The following is an 18,423-nucleotide window of genomic DNA, read 5'->3' on the forward strand; positions in this document are numbered from 1 at the left end:
TATTCACACAAGTATTATGTTTCCGGATAATACAATTCTAGCATGAATAATAAACATTTATCATGATATAAGGAAATAAAATAATAACATTATTATTGCCTCTAGGGCATATTTCCTTCAGTCTCCCACTTGCACTAGAGTCAATAATCTAGATTACATAGTAATGATTCTAACACCCATGGAGCTTTGGTGCTGATCATGTTTTGCTCGTGGAAGAGGCTTAGTCAACGGGTCTGCTACATTCAGATCCGTATGTATCTTGCAAATCTCTATGTCTCCCACCTGGACTAGATCCCGGATGGAATTGAAGCGTCTCTTGATGTGCTTGGTTCTCTTGTGAAATCTGGATTCCTTTGCCAAGGCAATTGCACCAATATTGTCACAAAAGATTTTCATTGGACCCGATGCACTAGGTATGACACCTAGATCGGATATGAACTCCTTCATCCAGACTCCTTCGTTTGCTGCTTCCGAAGCAGCTATGTACTCCGCTTCACATGTAGATCCCGCCACAACGCTTTGTTTAGAACTGCACCAACTAACAGCTCCACCGTTTAATGTAAACACGTATCCGGTTTGCGATTTAGAATCGTCCGGATCAGTGTCAAAGCTTGTATCAACGTAACCATTTACGATGAGCTCTTTGTCACCTCCATATATGAGAAACATATCCTTAGTCCTTTTCAGGTATTTCAGGATGTTCTTGACCGCTGTCCAGTGATCCACTCCTGGATTACTTTGGTACCTCCCTGCTAGACTTATAGCAAGACACACATCAGGTCTGGTACACAGCATTGCATACATGATAGAGCCTATGGCTGAAGCATAGGGAACATCTTTCATTTTCTCTCTATCTTCTGCATTGGTCGGACTTTGTGTCTTACTCAATTTCACACCTTGTAACACAGGCAAGAATCCTTTCTTTGCTTGATCCATTTTGAACTTTTTCAAAACTTTGTCAAGGTATGTGCTTTGTGAAAGTCCAATTAAGCGTCTCGATCTGTCTCTATAGATCTTGATGCCCAATATGTAGGCAGCTTCACCGAGGTCTTTCATTAAAAAACTTTTATTCAAGTATCCTTTTATGCTATCCAGAAATTCTATATCATTTCCGATTGGTAATATGTCATCTACATATAATATCAGAAATGCTACAGAGCTCCCACTCACTTTCTTGTAAATACAGGCTTCTCCAAAAGTCTGTATAAAACCAAATGCTTTGATCACACTATCAAAGCGTTTATTCCAACTCCGAGAGGCTTGCACCAGTCCATAAATGGATCGCTGGAGCTTGCACACTTTGTTAGCTCCCTTTGGATCGACAAAACCTTCCGGCTGCATCATATACAACTCTTCTTGCAGAAATCCATTCAGGAATGCAGTTTTGACATCCATTTGCCAAATTTCATAATCATAAAATGCGGCAATTGCTAACATGATTCGGACAGACTTAAGCATCGCTACGGGTGAGAAGGTCTCATCGTAGTCAATCCCTTGAACTTGCCGAAAACCTTTTGCGACAAGTCGAGCTTTGTAGACAGTAATATTACCGTCAGCGTCAGTCTTCTTCTTGAAGATCCATTTATTCTCAATTGCTTGCCGATCATTGGGCAAGTCAACCAAAGTCCATACTTTGTTCTCATACATGGATCCCATCTCAGATTTCATGGCTTCAAGCCATTTTGCGAAATCTGGGCTCACCATCGCTTCTTCATAGTTCGTAGGTTCATCATGATCTAGTAGCATGACTTCCAGAACAGGATTACCGTACCACTCTGGCACGGATCTTACTCTGGTTGATCTACGAGGTTCAGTAGTATCTTGTTCTGAAGTTTCATGATCATTATCATTAGCTTCCTCACTAATTGGTGTAGGTGTCACAGAAACAGGTTTTTGTGATGTACTACTTTCCAATAAGGGAGCAGGTACAGTTACCTCGTCAAGTTCTACTTTCCTCCCACTCACTTCTTTCGAGAGAAACTCCTTCTCCAGAAAGTTTCCGAATTTAGCAACAAAAGTCTTGCCTTCGGATCTGTGATAGAAGGTGTATCCAATAGTTTCCTTTGGATATCCTATGAAGACACATTTCTCCGATTTAGGTTCGAGCTTATCAGGTTGAAGCTTTTTCACATAAGCATCGCAGCCCCAAACTTTCAGAAACGACAACTTTGGTTTCTTGCCAAACCACAGTTCATAAGGCGTCATCTCAACGGATTTTGATGGTGCCCTATTTAACGTGAATGCGGCCATCTCTATAGCATATCCCCAAAATGATAGCGGTAAATCAGTAACAGACATCATAGATCGCACCATATCTAGTAAAGTACGATTACGACGTTCAGACACACCATTACGCTGTGGTGTTCCGGGTGGCGTGAGTTGCGAAATTATTCCACATTGTTTCAAATGTACACCAAACTCGTAACTCAAATATTCTTCTCCATGATCAGATCGTAGGAATTTTATTTTCTTGTTACGGTGATTTTCAACTTCACTCTGAAATTCTTTGAACTTTTCAAACGTTTTAGACTTATGTTTTATTAAGTAGATATACCCATATCTGCTTAAGTCATCTGTGAAGGTGAGAAAATAACGATATCCGCCACGAGCCTCAACATTCATCGGACCACATACATCTGTATGTATGATTTCCAACAAATCTGTTACTCTCTTCATAGTACCGGAGAACGGTGTTTTTGTCATCTTACCCATAAGGCACGGTTCGCAAGTACCAAGTGATTCATAATCAAGTGGTTCCAAAAGCCCATCAGTATGGAGTTTCTTCATGCGCTTTACACCGATATGACCCAAACGGCAGTGCCACAAATAAGTTGCACTATCATTATCAACTCTGCATCTTTTGGCTTCAACACTATGAATATGTGTGTCACTACTATCGAGATTTAATAAGAATAGACCACTCTTTAAGGGTGCATGACCATAAAAGATATTACTCATATAAATAGAACAACCATTATTTTCTGATTTAAATGAATAACTGTCTCGCATCAAACAAGATCTAGATATAATGTTCATGCTTAACGCTGGCACCAAATAACAATTATTTAGGTCTAATACTAATCCCGAAGGTAGATGTAGAGGTAGCGTGCCGACTGCGATCACATCGACTTTGGAATCATTTCCCACGCGCATCGTCACGTCGTCCTTAGCCAATCTTCGCTTAATCCGTAGTCCCTGTTTCGAGTTGCAAATATTAGCAACAGAACCAGTATCAAATACCCAGGTGCTACTGCGAGCATTAGTAAGGTACACATCAATAACATGTATATCACATATACCTTTGTTCACCTTGCCATCCTTCTTATCCGCCAAATAGTTGGGGCAGTTCCGCTTCCAGTGACCAGTCTGCTTGCAGCAGAAGCACTCTGTTTCAGGCTTAGGTCCAGGTTTGGGTTTCTTCTCTTGAGTAGCAACTTTCTTGCTGTTCTTTTTAAAGTTCCCCTTCTTCCCTTTGCCCTTTTTCTTGAAACTAGTGGTTTTGTTGACCATCAACACTTGATGCTCCTTCTTGATTTCTACCTCCGCAGCTTTCAGCATTGCGAAGAGCTCGGGAATAGTCTTATTCATCCCTTGCATATTATAGTTCATCACGAAGCTGTTGTAGCTTGGTGGTAGTGATTGGAGAATTTTGTCAATGACGCAATCATCTAGAAGATTAACTCCCAATTGAATCAAGTGATTATTATACCCAGACATTTTGAGTATATCCTCACTGACAGAACTGTTCTCCTCCATCTTGCAGCTATAGAACTTATTGGAGACTTCATATCTCTCAATCCAGGCATTTGCTTGAAATATTAACTTCAACTCCTGGAACATCTCATATGCTCCATGACGTTCAAAACGTCGTTGAAGTCCCGATTCTAAGCCGTAAAGCATGGCACATTGAACTATCGAGTAGTCATCAGCTTTGCTCTGCCAGACGTTCATAACATCTGGTGTTGCTCCAGCAGTAGGCCTGGCACCCAGCGGTGCTTCCAGGACGTAATTCTTCTGTGCAGCAATGAGGATAATCCTCAAGTTACGGACCCAGTCCGTGTAATTGCTACCATCATCTTTCAACTTTGCTTTCTCAAGGAACGCATTAAAATTCAACGGAACAACAGCACGGGCCATCTATCTACAATCAAACATAAACAAGCAAGATACTATCAGGTACTAAGTTCATGATAAATTTAGGTACAATTAATCATATTACTAAAGAACTCCCACTTAGACAGACATCCCTCTAATCCTCTAAGTGATTACGTGATCCAAATCAACTAAACCATGTTCGATCATCACGTGAGATGGAGCAGTTTCATTGGTGAACATCGCTATGTTGATCATATCTACTATATGATTCACGCTCGACCTTTCGGTCTCTGTGTTCCGAGGCCATATCTGTATATGCTTGGCTCGTCAAGTATAACCTGAGTATTCTGCGTGTGCAACTGTTTTGCACCCGTTGTATTTGAACGTAGAGCCTATCACACCCGATCATCACGTGGTGTCTCAGCACGAAGAAGTTTCGCAATGGTGCATACTCAGGGAGAACACTTCTTGATAATTAGTGAGAGATCATCTTAAAATGCTACCGTCAATCAAAGCAAGATAAGACGCATAAAAGATAAACATCACATGCAATCAATATAAGTGATATGAGATGGCCATCATCATCTTGTGCTTGTGATCTCCATCTTCGAAGCACCGTCGTGATCACCATCGTCACCGGCGCGACACCTTGATCACCATCGTAGCATCGTTATCGTCTCGCCAATTTTATGCTTCCACGACTATCGCTACCGTTTAGTGATAAAGTAAAGCATTAGAGCGCAATTGCATTGCATACAATAAAGCGACAACCATATGGCTCCTGCCAGTTGCCGATAACTTGGTTACAAAACATGATCATCTCGTACAATAAAATTCAGCATCATGTTTTGACCATATCACATCACAACATGCCCTGCAAAAACAAGTTAGACGTCCTCTACTTTGTTGTTGTAAGTTTTACGTGGCTGCTACGGGCTTAAGCAAGAACCAATCTTACCTACGCATCAAAACCACAACGATAGTTTGTCAAGTTGGTGATGTTTTAACCTTCGCAAGGACCGGGCGTAGCCACACTCGGTTCAACTAAAGTTGGAGAAACTGTCACCTGCTAGCCACCTTTGTGCAAAGCACGTACGGAGAACCGGTCTCGCGTAAGCGTACACGTAATGTCGGTCCGGGCCGCTTCATCCAACAATACCGCCAAACCAAAGTATGACATGCTGGTAAGCAGTATGACTTATATCGCCCACAACTCACTTGTGTTCTACTCGTGCATATAACATCAACACATAAAACCTAGGCTCTGATACCACTGTTGGGGAACGTAGTAATTTCAAAAAATTTCCTACGCACACGCAAGATCATGGTGATAGATAGCAACGAGGGAAGAGTGTGATCTACGTACCCTTGTAGACCGACGGCGGAAGCGTTAGCACAACACGGTTGATGTAGTCGTACGTCTTCACGGCCCGACCGATCAAGCACCGAAACTACGACACCTCCGAGTTCTAGCACACGTTCAGCTCGATGACGATCCCCGGACTCCAATCCAGCAAAGTGTCGGGGAAGAGTTCCGTCAGCACGACGGCGTGGTGATGATCTTGATGTACTACCGTCGCAGGGCTTCGCCTAAGCACAACTACAATATTATCGAGGATTATGGTGGAAGGGGCACCGCACACGGCTAAGAATATGATCACGTGGATCAACTTGTGTGTCTAGGGGTGCCCCCTACCCCCGTATATAAAGGATCAAGGGGAGGAGGCCGGCCGGCCCCTATGGCGCCCCAAGGAGGAGTCCTCCTCCTAGTAGGAGTAGGACTCCTACTAGGAGGGGGAAAGAAGTGGGGAGGGAGAAGGAAAGGGGGCGCCGCCCCCCCTCTCCTAGTCCAATTCGGACCAGGGGGGAGGAGGCGTGCGGCCCACCTTTGGCTGCCCCTCTCTCTCTCCACTAAGGCCCATATGGCCCATTACTTCTCCCGGGGGGGGGGGGGGTTGGTAACCCTCCGGCTCTCCGGTTTTCTCCGAAATCACCCAGAACACTTCCGGTGTCCGAATATAGCCGTCCAATATATCAATCTTTATGCCTCGACCATTTCGAGACTCCTCGTCATGTCCGTGATCACATCCGGGACTCCGAACTAACTTCGGTACATCAAAACTCATAAACTCATAATATAACTGTCATCGAAACCTTAAGCGTGCGGACCCTACGGGTTCGAGAACAATGTAGACATGACAGCTGGATACGTGTATATGTTGAATGGTGGAGCAGTAAGCTGGTGCAGCTGCAAGTAGAGCGTCGTGGCGGGATCTACATGTGAAGCGGAGTACATGGCAGCCTCGGAGGCAGCGCATGAAGCAATTTGGGTGAAGGAGTTCATCACCGACCTAGGAGTCATACCCAATGCGTCGGGGCCGATCAAACTCTTCTGTGACAACACTGGAGCTATTGCACTTGCCAAGGAGCCCAGGTTTCTCAAGAAGACCAGGCACATCAAGCGTCGCTTCAACTCCATTCGTGAAAATGTTCAAGATGGAGACATAGATATTTGTTAAGTGCATACGGATCTGAATGTCGCAGATCCGTTGACTAAACCTCTCCCTAGGGCAAAACATGATCAACACCAGAACTCCATGGGTGTTCGATTCATCACAATGTAACTAGATTATTGACTCTAGTGCAAGTGGGAGACTGTTGGAAATATGCCCTAGAGGCAATAATAAAAGGATTATTATTATATTTCCTTGTTCATGATAATTGTCTTTTATTCATGCTATAATTGTGTTATCCGGAAATCGTAATACATGTGTGAATACATCGACACGAACATGTCCCTAGTAAGCCTCTAGTTGACTAGCTCATTAATCAACAGATAGTCATGGTTTCCTGACTATGGACATTGGATGTCATTGATAACGAGATCACATCATTAGGAGAATGATGTGATGGACAAGACCCAATCCTAAACATAGCACAAGATCGTATAGTTCGTTTGCTAGAGTTTTTCCAATGTCAAGTATCTTTTCCTTAGACCATGAGATCGTGTAACTCCCGGATACCGTAGGAGTGCTTTGGGTGTACCAAATGTCACAACGTAACTAGGTGACTATAAAGGTATACTACGGGTATCTCCGAAAGTGTCTGTTGGGTTGACACGGATCAAGACTGGGATTTGTCACTCCGTATGACGGAGAGGTATCTCTGGGCCCACTCGGTAATGCATCATCACAATGAGCTCAAAGTGACCAAGTGTCTGGTCACGGGATCATGCATTATGGTGCGAGTAAAGTGACTTGCCGGTAACGAGACTGAACAAGGTATTGGGATACCGACGATCGAGTCTCGGGCAAGTAACGTACCGATTGACAAAGGGAATTGTATACGGGGTTGCTTGAATCCTCGACATCGTGGTTCATCCGATGAGATCATCGAGGAGCATGTGGGAGCCAACATGGGTATCCATATCCCGCTGTTGGTTATTGACCAGAGAGCCGTCTCGGTCATGCCTACATGTCTCCCGAACCCGTAGGGTCTACACACTTAAGGTTCGGTGACGCTAGGGTTGTAGAGATATGAGTATGCAGTAACCCGAAAGTTGTTCGAAGTCCCGGATGACATCTCAGACGTCATGAGGAGTTCCGGAATGGTCCGGAGGTGAAGAATTATATATAGGAATTGTAGTTTCGGCCATCGGGGAAGTTTCGGGGTCACCGGTATTGTACCGGGACCACCGGATGGGTCCCGGGGGTCCATCGGGTGGGGCCACCCATCCCGGAGGGCCCCATGGGCTGAAGTGGGGAGGGAACCAGCCCATAGTGGGCTGGTGTGCCCCCCCTTGGGCCCCCCATGCGCCTAGGGTTGGGAACCCTAGGGGAGGGGGCGCCTCCACTTGCCTTGGGGGGCACTCCTCCCCCTTGGCCGTCGCCCCCCTAGGAGATCCCATCTCCTAGGGCCGGCGCACCCCTAGGGGGCTTATATATAGGGGGGAGGAAGGGCAGCCGCATCCTGAAGTCTTGGCGCCTCCCTCTCCCCTGCTACACCTCTCCCTCTCTCGCAGAAGAACGGCGAAGCCCTGCTGCGGTGACTGCTGCATCCACCACCACGCCGTCGTGCTGCTGGATATTCATCAACCTCTCCTTCCCCCTTGCTGGATCAAGAAGGAGGAGACGTCACGCTGACCGTACGTGTGTTGAACGAGGAGGTGCCGTCCGTTCGGCGCTAGGATCTCCGGTGATTTGGATCACATCGAGTACGACTCCCTCATCCCCGTTCTCTTGAACGCTTCCACGCGCGATCTACAAGGGTATGTAGATGCACTCCCCTCTCGTTGCTAGATGACTCCATAGATAGATCTTGGTGAAACGTAGAGAATTTTTTTGTTTTCTGCATCGTTCCCCAACAGTGGCATCATGAGCTAGGTCTATGCGTAGTTCTCTTTGCACGAGTAGAACACAATTTGTTGTGGGAGTAGATGTTGTCAACTTTCTTGCCGCTACTAGTCTTATTTTGCTTCAGCGGTATTGTGGGATGAAGCGGCCCGGACCAACCGTACACGTACGCTGGCATGCACTAGTTGCATAAGGTGGCTGGCGGGTGTCTGTCTCTCCCACTTTAGTTGGAGCGGATTCGACGAAAAGGGTCCTTATGAAGGGTAAATAGAAGTTGACAAATCACGTTGTGGCTTTAACGTAGGTAAGAAAACGTTCTTGCTAGAACCCTCTTGCAGCCACCTAAAACTTGCAACAACAATTAGAGAACGTCTAACTTGTTTTTGCAGCAAGTGTTTTGTGATGTGATATGGCCAAAGTTGTGATGAATGATGAATGATGAATGATATATGTGATGTATGAGATCATGTTCTTGTAATAGGAATCACGACTTGCATGTCGATGAGTATGACAACCGGCAGGAGCCATAGGAGTTGTCTTTATTTTTTGTATGACCTGCGTGTCATTGAGAAACGCCATGTAAATTACTTTACTTTATTGCTAAACGTGTTAGCCATAGTAGTAGAAGTAATAGTTGGCGAGCAACTTCATGGAGACACGATGATGGAGATCATGGTGTCATGCCGGTGACAAGATGATCATGGAGCCCCAAGATGGAGATCACATGAGCTATATGATATTGGCCATATCATGTCACTATTATTTGATTGCATGAGATGTTTATCATGTTTTTGCATCTTGTTTACTTAGAACGACGGTAGTAAATAAGATGATCCCTCATAATAATTTCAAGAAAGTGTTTCCCCTAACTGTGCGCCGTTGCGACAGTTCGTTGTTTCGAAGCACCACGTGATGATCGGGTGTGATAGATTCCAACGTTCACATACAACGAGTGTAAGACAGATTTACACATGCAAACACTTAGGTTGACTTGACGAGCCTAGCATGTACAGACATGGCCTCGGAACACAGAAGACCGAAAGGTCGAGCATGAGTCGTATAGAAGATACGATCAATATGAAGATGTTCACCGATGTTGACTAGTCCGTCTCACGTGATGATCGGACATGGCCTAGTCAATTAGGATCATGTTATACTTAGATGACTAGAGGGATGTCTATCTAAGTGGGAGTTCATTGAATAATTTGATTAGATGAACTTAATTATCATGAACTTAGTCTAAAATCTTTACAACATGTATTGTAGATCAAATGGCCAACATTTGTCCTCAACTTCAACGCGTTCCTAGAGAAAACCAAGCTGAAAGACGATGGCAGCAACTATACGGACTGGGTCCGAAACCTGAGGATCATCCTCATAGCTGCCAAGAAAGATTATGTCCTACAAGAACCGCTAGGTGAAGCACATGCTCTCCCTGGAGAACAAGACGTTATGAACGCTTGGCAGACACGTGCCGATGATTACTCCCTCGTTCAGTGCGACATGCTTTACAGCTTAGAGCTGGGGCTCCAAAAGCGTTTTGAGAGACACGGAGCATATGAGATGTTCGAAGAGCTGAAAATGGTTTTTCAAGCTCATTCCCGGGTCGAGAGATATGAAGTCTCCGACAAGTTCTTCAGCTGTAAGATGGAGGAAAACAGTTCTGTCAGTGAGCACATACTCACTATGTCTGGGTTACATAACCGCTTGACTCAGCCGGGAGTTAATCTCCCGGATGATGCGGTCATTGACAGAATCCTTCAGTCGCTTCCACCGAGCTACAAGAGCTTTGTGATGAACTTCAATATGCAGGGGATGGAAAAGACCATTCCTGAAGTATTTGCAATGCTGAAATCAGCAGAGGTAGAAGTCAAAAAGGAACATCAAGTGTTGATGGTGAATAAAACCACTAAGTTTAAGAAAGGCAAGGGTAAGAAGAACTTCAAGAAGGACGGCAAGGGAGTTGCCGTGCCCGGTAAGCAAGCTGCCGAGAAGAAGCCAAAGAATGGACCCAAGCCCGAGACTGAGTGCTTTTATTGCAAGGGAAGTGGTCACTGGAAGCGGAACTGCCCCAAATACTTAGCGGACAAGAAGGCCGGCATCACGAAAGGTATATATGATATACATGTAATTGATGTGTACCTTACCAGTACTCTTAGTAGCTCCTGGGTATTTGATACTGGTGCAGTTGCTCACATTTGTAACTCAAAGCAGGAGCTGCGGAATAAGCGGAGACTGGCGAAGGACGAGGTGACGATGCGCGTCGGGAATGGTTCCAAGGTCGATGTGATCGCCGTCGGCATGCTACCTCTACATTTACCTACGGGATTAGTTTTAAACCTCAATAATTGTTATTTAGTGCCAGCTTTGAGCATGAACATTGTATCAAGATCTCGTTTAATTCGAGATGGCTACTCATTTAAATCCGAGAATAATGGTTGTTCTATTTATATGAGAGATATGTTTTATGGTCATGCTCCGATGGTGAATGGTTTATTCTTAATGAATCTCGAGCGTAATGCTACACATATTCATAGTGTGAATACCAAAAGATGTAAGGTTGATAATGATAGTCCCACATACTTGTGGCACTGCCGCCTTGGTCACATAGGTGTCAAACGCATGAAGAAGCTCCATGCAGATGGACTTTTAGAGTCTCTTTATTACGAATCATTTGACACGTGCGAACCATGCCTCATGGGTAAAATGACCAAGACTCCGTTCTCAGGAACAATGGAGCGAGCAACCAACTTATTGAAAATCATACATACTGATGTGTGCGGTCCAATGAGTGTTGAGGCTCGCGGTGGCTATCGTTATGTTCTCACCCTCACTAATGACTTGAGTAGATATGGGTATGTCTATTTAATGAAACACAAGTCTGAGACCTTTGAAAAGTTCAAGGAATTTCAGAGTGAGGTGGAGAATCAACATGACAGGAAAATCAAGTTCTTGCGATCAGATCGTGGGGGAGAATACTTGAGTCACGAATTTGGCACACACTTAAGAAAATGTGGAATAGTTTCACAACTCACGCCGCCTGGAACACCTCAGCATAATGGTGTGTCCGAACATCGTAATCACACTCTATTAGATATGGTGCGATCTATGATGTCTCTTACCGATTTACCGCTATCATTTTGGGGCTATGCTTTAGAGACTGCCACATTCACTTTAAATAGGGCTCCGTCGAAATCCGTTGAGACGACACCGTATGAATTATGGTTTGGGAAGAAACCTAAGCTGTCGTTTCTAAAAGTTTGGGGATGCGATGCTTATGTCAAGAAACTTCAACCTGAAAAGCTCGAACCCAAGTCGGAAAAATGCGTCTTCATAGGATACCCTAAAGAAACTATTGGGTATACCTTCTACCTCAGATCTGAAGGCAAGATCTTTGTTGCCAAGAATGGATCCTTTCTGTAACGCCCTCGATGCGGCTATATCTCCCACGTGTCGAGGCACGACTTAGAGGCATAACCGCATTGAAAGCAATGTCGCAAGTTAGGCAATCATCACAACATCCCATGTAATATGAATAATAAAAGGGGAAGGTACATAGTTGGCTTACACTCGCCATGTCAATCACAGTGCATAAATAACATTACATCAACCAAACACTCATGGCCTGACTACGGCGCCAAAATAAAAGATAACCCAACATGCGACACGGTCTCGATCACCCCCAACTGGGCACCACTACTGATCATCAGGGAAAGACACGTAGTATCGTTGAGAGTCCTCGTCGAACTCCCACTTGAGCTCGAGCGCGTCACCTGGAGCGGAATCATCAGGCCCTGCATCTGGTTTAATAGTAATCTGTGAGCCACAGGGACTCAGCAATCTCGCACCCTCACGATCAAGACTATTTAAACTTAAGAGGAAAGGCAAGGTATATATGTGGAGCTGCGGCAAGCGACTAGCATATATGGTGGCTATCCTGTTCGCAAAAGAGAGCGAGAAAAGGAGGCAAAGCGCGAACGAGTAACTAGAGGGCAACCCGCGCAAGCATTACCCCAACACCGTGTTCACTTCCCGGACTCCGCCGAGAAGAGACCATCACGGTAACTCACATGGTTGATTCATTTTAATTAAGTTAAGGTTCAAGTTATCTAAAACCATACATTAACAAATACCCATCTGCCCATAACCGCGGGCACGGCTTTCGAAAGTTCAAATCCCTGCAGGGGAGTCCCAACTTAGCCCATGACAAGCTCTCACGGTCAACGAAGGAATAGACCTCCTCCCGAGACGTTCCGATCAGACTCGGTACCTCGGTTCTTCAATACACTTCGACAGGTTAAAACAAATCCAGGAACACCGCCCGAATGTGCCGACAAATCCCGATAGGAGCTGCACACTCAGATGAACACTACGTACAACTAAAACCAACCCTCGAGTTGCCCCGAGGTGGCGCTGCAAGTGGCTCTATTTGGACCAACACTCAGAGGAGCACTGGCCCGGGGGGGGGGGTTTAAAAAAGATGACCCTCGGGTTCCGGAAACCCAAGGGAAAAATAGGCTAGGTGGCAAATGGTAAAACCAAGGTTGGGCATTGCTGGAAAAGCTTTAATCAAGGCGAACTATCAAGGGGTTCCCATTATAACCCAACCGCGTAAGGAATGCAAAATCCGGGAACATAACACCGATATGACGGAAACTAGGGCGGCAAGAGTGGAACAAAACACCAGGCGAGAGGCCGAGCCTTCCACCCTTTACCAAGTATATAGATGCATTAAGATAACAAGATAATATAATGATATCCCAACAAGTAAATAATGTTCCAACAAGGAACGGTCTCCAATCTTCACCTGCAACTAGCAACGCTATAAGAGGGGCTGAGCAAAGCGGTAACATAGCCAATCAACGGTTTGCTAGGACATGGTGGGTTAGAGGTTTGATGTGGCAATTTGGGAGGCATGATAAGCAAGTGGTAGGCATCGTAGCATTGGCATAGCAAAAGAGCGAGCATCTAGCAAAGCAAAGATAGTAGTGATTTCGAGGGTATGATCATCTTGCCTGCAAAGTTGTCAGAGTTGACTGGATCCTCGAAAGCAAACTCAACGGGCTCCTCGTTAGCGAACTCGTCTCCACGCTCTACCCAAACAAGACAAATAAGCAACAAGGACACAATCAACCACGTGCAAAGCTCAAACAATATGATGCAAGGAAGATATGCTATGCGGGATGCGATGCGGGATGCATATGCAAGATTTGATAAGGGATGCATGAACCTGGCCTCAACTTGGAAATCCAAGTGTGCCACTGGAAATATGAGATGAAATCGCTTGAAAACGATATAAAGAACGCCGGAATCGGAGTTACGGTTTGGAAATGGCAAGCAATTCAAATATGGCCACGTTCTGCGATTTACAGCAAGTAGCCATCTAAATGCAACAAGATGAACATGCTACATCACCCAAACATGGCATAAAAATACATGGCTGGAATCCATTCAAGATGCTTAACAAAATTCTAGCACTGAGCTACGGCCAATTCATCCACTAACAGGTTCAAACAAGCATGGCAAAAATGCATATGGTAAACAGATTTCAGACTTAGTGAAATTATCACTTGTCCGGAATTTCAGATCAGATAGCACTCTTCGGAGCATGAAAACTATATGCTACAGGACCTGAACATGGCAAAGCAAAGCATGGAAAGGAGCTACTCAAAGAGCTTAACAAAAGTCCCTTAGTGACCTTTAGCCAAAAGGGATGATAAAATACATTTGCAAGCATGTGAACATGGCAAAACATAATCAGTTCTCAGACTTAGTGAAAACTGGAGCATGCTGAAAACAGATATCAAGTAGGCATGTTTACGAGCTCGATGCACTCACTACAGAGCAAGTCATGAAAATCTAATCATACACCCATCAAGAATACATAAAATTCAAGCTAGATATGGCAAGAACAATAACATAGCATGCACTGGTCAACTACAACATCATCGGCAAAATCGCTAACAAGTAGACAATCCGCCCAGATTCGCGAAATGACAAAAGTAGAGCTCGATTGACTCAAGCTAGGGTGCTCCATAATTGCAAACAAAGACATGGATGGATAGAGCACTAAAAGATTAACAAAACATCCTTACTGATCATCCTCAAAAGAGGCACGGATCACTAGGAAACAACATGAACATATGGCCATATGAGATAAACAGGTCAAGGACTCAGTGGAAATGCTAAGTCCCTGAAATCAGCATTACCAAGTGCCTCACTTTGCAAGCTCGTGCTAGTCACCACACACATCACAAAAATACATGGGTTGCACCTCTGGAAAGATGGCAAAACCCTTAACAAAACATATGTAGAGCTCAGGGGCATATCATGCACACATTAATCATGACAAAAATGACAAATATCTAATTGGAGCAGCAGACCTGACAATTATCTCAAGTAGCACTCTTCTAACAGCATTTCGGGCATCAAGATGAACTCAAATGAAAATGATACATTGAGATGAAATGATGTGCTCTCTGAGACGAACATTTCGATATGCTATATGCCCAAAACGGAGCTACGGATGCGGATATACAACATGATGAACATGAGCAAATAATCTGCAGACTTAGGCGAAAAAAAGGTCAACCCTAGGGTTTGAAACCAGATCTGAGATCCAGCGGTACTGTAGCGGATCGGGGTCGCCAGAGCCATCCCCGGAGTCGTCGGGGGTGGCCGGAGACGACGAAGTTCCCCGGCGGATGGCGAGGGAGAGGGCGGAGATGGAGTCGGCGCTCCCTGGCGCGGCGACCGGAGCTTCGGGGCGGCACGGGCGCGCTTGGCGAGGGGAGGCGGGGCGGTGAGGTGGCCCGGCGGCCGGCGACGAGGTGGTAGCCGGCGCGGCGACCGGCGCCGGAGTAGAAGGCGGCATGGAGGAGCCGCGGAGGGAGGCGGGCGCCGGCGTGGAGCAGGCGGGCGGCGGGTGCGGTGCGGGCCCTGGGGGCCGGCGGCGGGCCCGAGCGGGCCACGGCGGGGCGCGGTGGCGAGGCCACGCGTCAGGCACGCATAGGCTGCGGACGACGGTGGGAAGATGTCCGGCGGGATCTGGACATGTCCGGCGGCGGCGGATGAGGTTTTTAGGGTTTCAGAGAGGGAAGAACCAAGAATTTCGGAAGGGGGGCTATATATAGGCATAGAGGGAGCTAGGAGAGTCCAAATGAGGTGCGGTTTTCGGCCACGCGATCGTGATCGAACGCTCTAGATGATGGAGAGGGTTTTGGTGGGTTTTGGGCCAACTTGGAGGGGTGTTGGGTTGCAACACACACGAGGCCTTTTCGGTCCCTCGGTTAACCGTTGGAGTATCAAACAAAGTCCAAATGATACGAAACTTGACAGGCGGTCTACCAGTAGTAAACCAAGGCCGCTTGGCAAGTCTCGGCCCAATCCGGAAATGTTTAATCCCCACACACGAAAGAAAGGTAGAAATGACCACCGGAGGAGAACGAAGCGCCGGAATGCAAAACGGACAACGGGGAAAAAGCTCGAATGCATGAGATGAACACGTATGCAAATGCAATGCACATGATGACATGATATGAGATGCATGACAACGAGAACAACACACGGAGACAAAAACCCGAACCCGAGAAAATAAAATAACTTAACGCCGGAAACGGCAAGAGTTGGAGTACATATTGGGTAAATCACATCCGGGGTGTTACAACACTCCACCACCACGAAAGGATCTCGTCCCGAGATCTAGGACTGAAAGAACGTCGGGTACTCAGAACGAAGGTGATCCTCGCGTTCCCAGGTAGCTTCACGGTCGGAATGGTGTGACCACTTGACTTTGAGGAATTTGATTGACTTGTTGCGAGTCTTGCGTTCAGACTCTTCAAGAATAGCCATTGGGTGCTCACGATAAGAAAGATCTTCTTGGAGCTCAATGTCCTCGAAGTTGACGGTGCGGTCAGGAGTCTTGAAGCACTTTCGAAGCTGAGAGACATGGAACACATCATGAACATTTGCAAAGTTTGAAGGAAGCTCGAGTTGATAGGCGAGATCGCCTCTCTTGCTGACGATCTTGAAAGGTCCCACGTATCTAGGGGCAAGCTTCCCTTTGATACCGAAGCGACGAGTACCTTTCATAGGAGAGACGCGGAGGTAAACATGATCTCCGATCTCGAAAGCCAAATCACGGTGCTTACTATCATAGTAGCTCTTCTGACGGGATTGGGCTGCTTTGAGGTTATCTCGAATGACTTTGCACATTTCCTCTACCTCTGTGATTAAGTCATTTCCGAGAAGCTGATGTTCACCGGTTTCAGACCAGTTGAGAGGGGTACGGCACTTCCTGCCATACAGAATTTCAAATGGGGCCTTGCCCGAACTTGCTTGAAAACTGTTGTTGTAGGAGAATTCAGCATAGGGAAGACAATCCTCCCACTTCATGCCGAAGGAGATCACACAAGCCCTGAGCATATCTTCAAGAATCTGGTTGACATGCTCGACTTGACCGTTGGTTTGAGGATGGAAAGCTGTGCTGAAGCGGATGTTGGTGCCCATGGCCTTCTGAAAAGAATCCCAAAACTTGGAGGTAAAGATGCTGCCACGGTCTGAAGAGATCACTTGAGGAATACCGTGCAGAGAGACAATTCGAGAGGTATAGAGTTCCGCCAATTGAGCTGCAGTGATTGACTCTTTGATAGGCAGAAAGTGAGCCACTTTAGTAAGTTTGTCGATGACAATGAATATAGCATCATTGCCACGCTTGGACTTTGGAAACCCAGTCACGAAGTCCATTTCAATGTGGTCAAACTTCCATTCTGGAATGGCAAGAGGTTGGAGGAGACCAGCTGGCCTTTGGTGTTCTGCCTTCACTCTTCTGCAGACATCACATTCATTCATGAATTGAGCAATCTCGCGGTTCATTCGAGTCCACCAATAAGCCTGCTTGAGGTCCTGATACATCTTCGTGCTCCCAGGGTGGATGGAGAGGAGAGAATTGTGAGCCTCGTTCATGATCACTTTACGAAGGTCACCTTTGGGCACAACAATACGATCGTCGAAGAAGAGAGTATCCTTGTCATCAAGGCGGTAGCACTTGTACTTGGGTTGACTCTTGGCAATCCCAATCTTCACCTTTTTCACCATAGCATCAAGAAGCTGAGCTTGGCGAATCTGGTCTTCCAAGGTAGGAGAGACTTGAAGGTTGGCGAGGAAACCTTGAGGAACAACTTGCAGATTAAGTTTGCGGAAAGCTTCACAAAGCTCGGGTTGATAAGGCTTGAGAATCAGACTGTTGCAATAAGCCTTCCTGCTCAATGCGTCAGCAATCACGTTGGCCTTGCCTGGAGTATACTCGATACTCGGATTATACTCTTGAATCATTTCGACCCATTGAGTTTGCCTGAGGTTGAGATTAGGCTGAGTGAAGATGTACTTGAGACTCTTGTGGTCAGTGAAGATGTCCACTTTTCTTCCCAATAGGAGATGTCTCCAAGTCAAAAGAGCATGCACAACTGCCGCCAACTCGAGATCATGAGTGGGGTAGTTCTTCTCATTGGGCTTCAACTGGTGAGAGGTATAAGCCACAACGTTCTTATCTTGCATCAACACTGTGCCAAGACCTTGGAGAGAGGCATCACAAAAGACCTCGTACGGCTTGGATTCATCAGGCGGAGTGAGAACTGGAGCAGTGATCAATTTCTCTTTCAAAGTGTTGAAAGCAATGTCACACTCCGGAGACCAAACGTACTTGACGTGCTTCTGGAGTGGATTTGAGAGAGGCTTCGCGATCTTGGAAAAGTTTTCAATGAATCTTCGACAGTAGCTTGCGAGACCGAGGAAGCTGCGGAGTTGCTTCACGTTCTGAGGAGGTTCCCAATTCACAATTGCAGACACCTTCTCAGGATTCACGGCAATGCCCTTGGCAGAGATGATATGACCAAGATAAAGAACCTCATCGAGCCAAAATTCGCACTTAGAGAACTTGGCGTACAACTGGTGTTCTCTGAGCTTATCGAGTACCAAA

This window comes from Triticum urartu, chromosome 6A, assembly GCF_056163025.1.
Source record: "Triticum urartu cultivar PI428250 chromosome 6A, HENAU_Tu73, whole genome shotgun sequence".
NCBI lineage: Eukaryota > Viridiplantae > Streptophyta > Magnoliopsida > Poales > Poaceae > Triticum > Triticum urartu.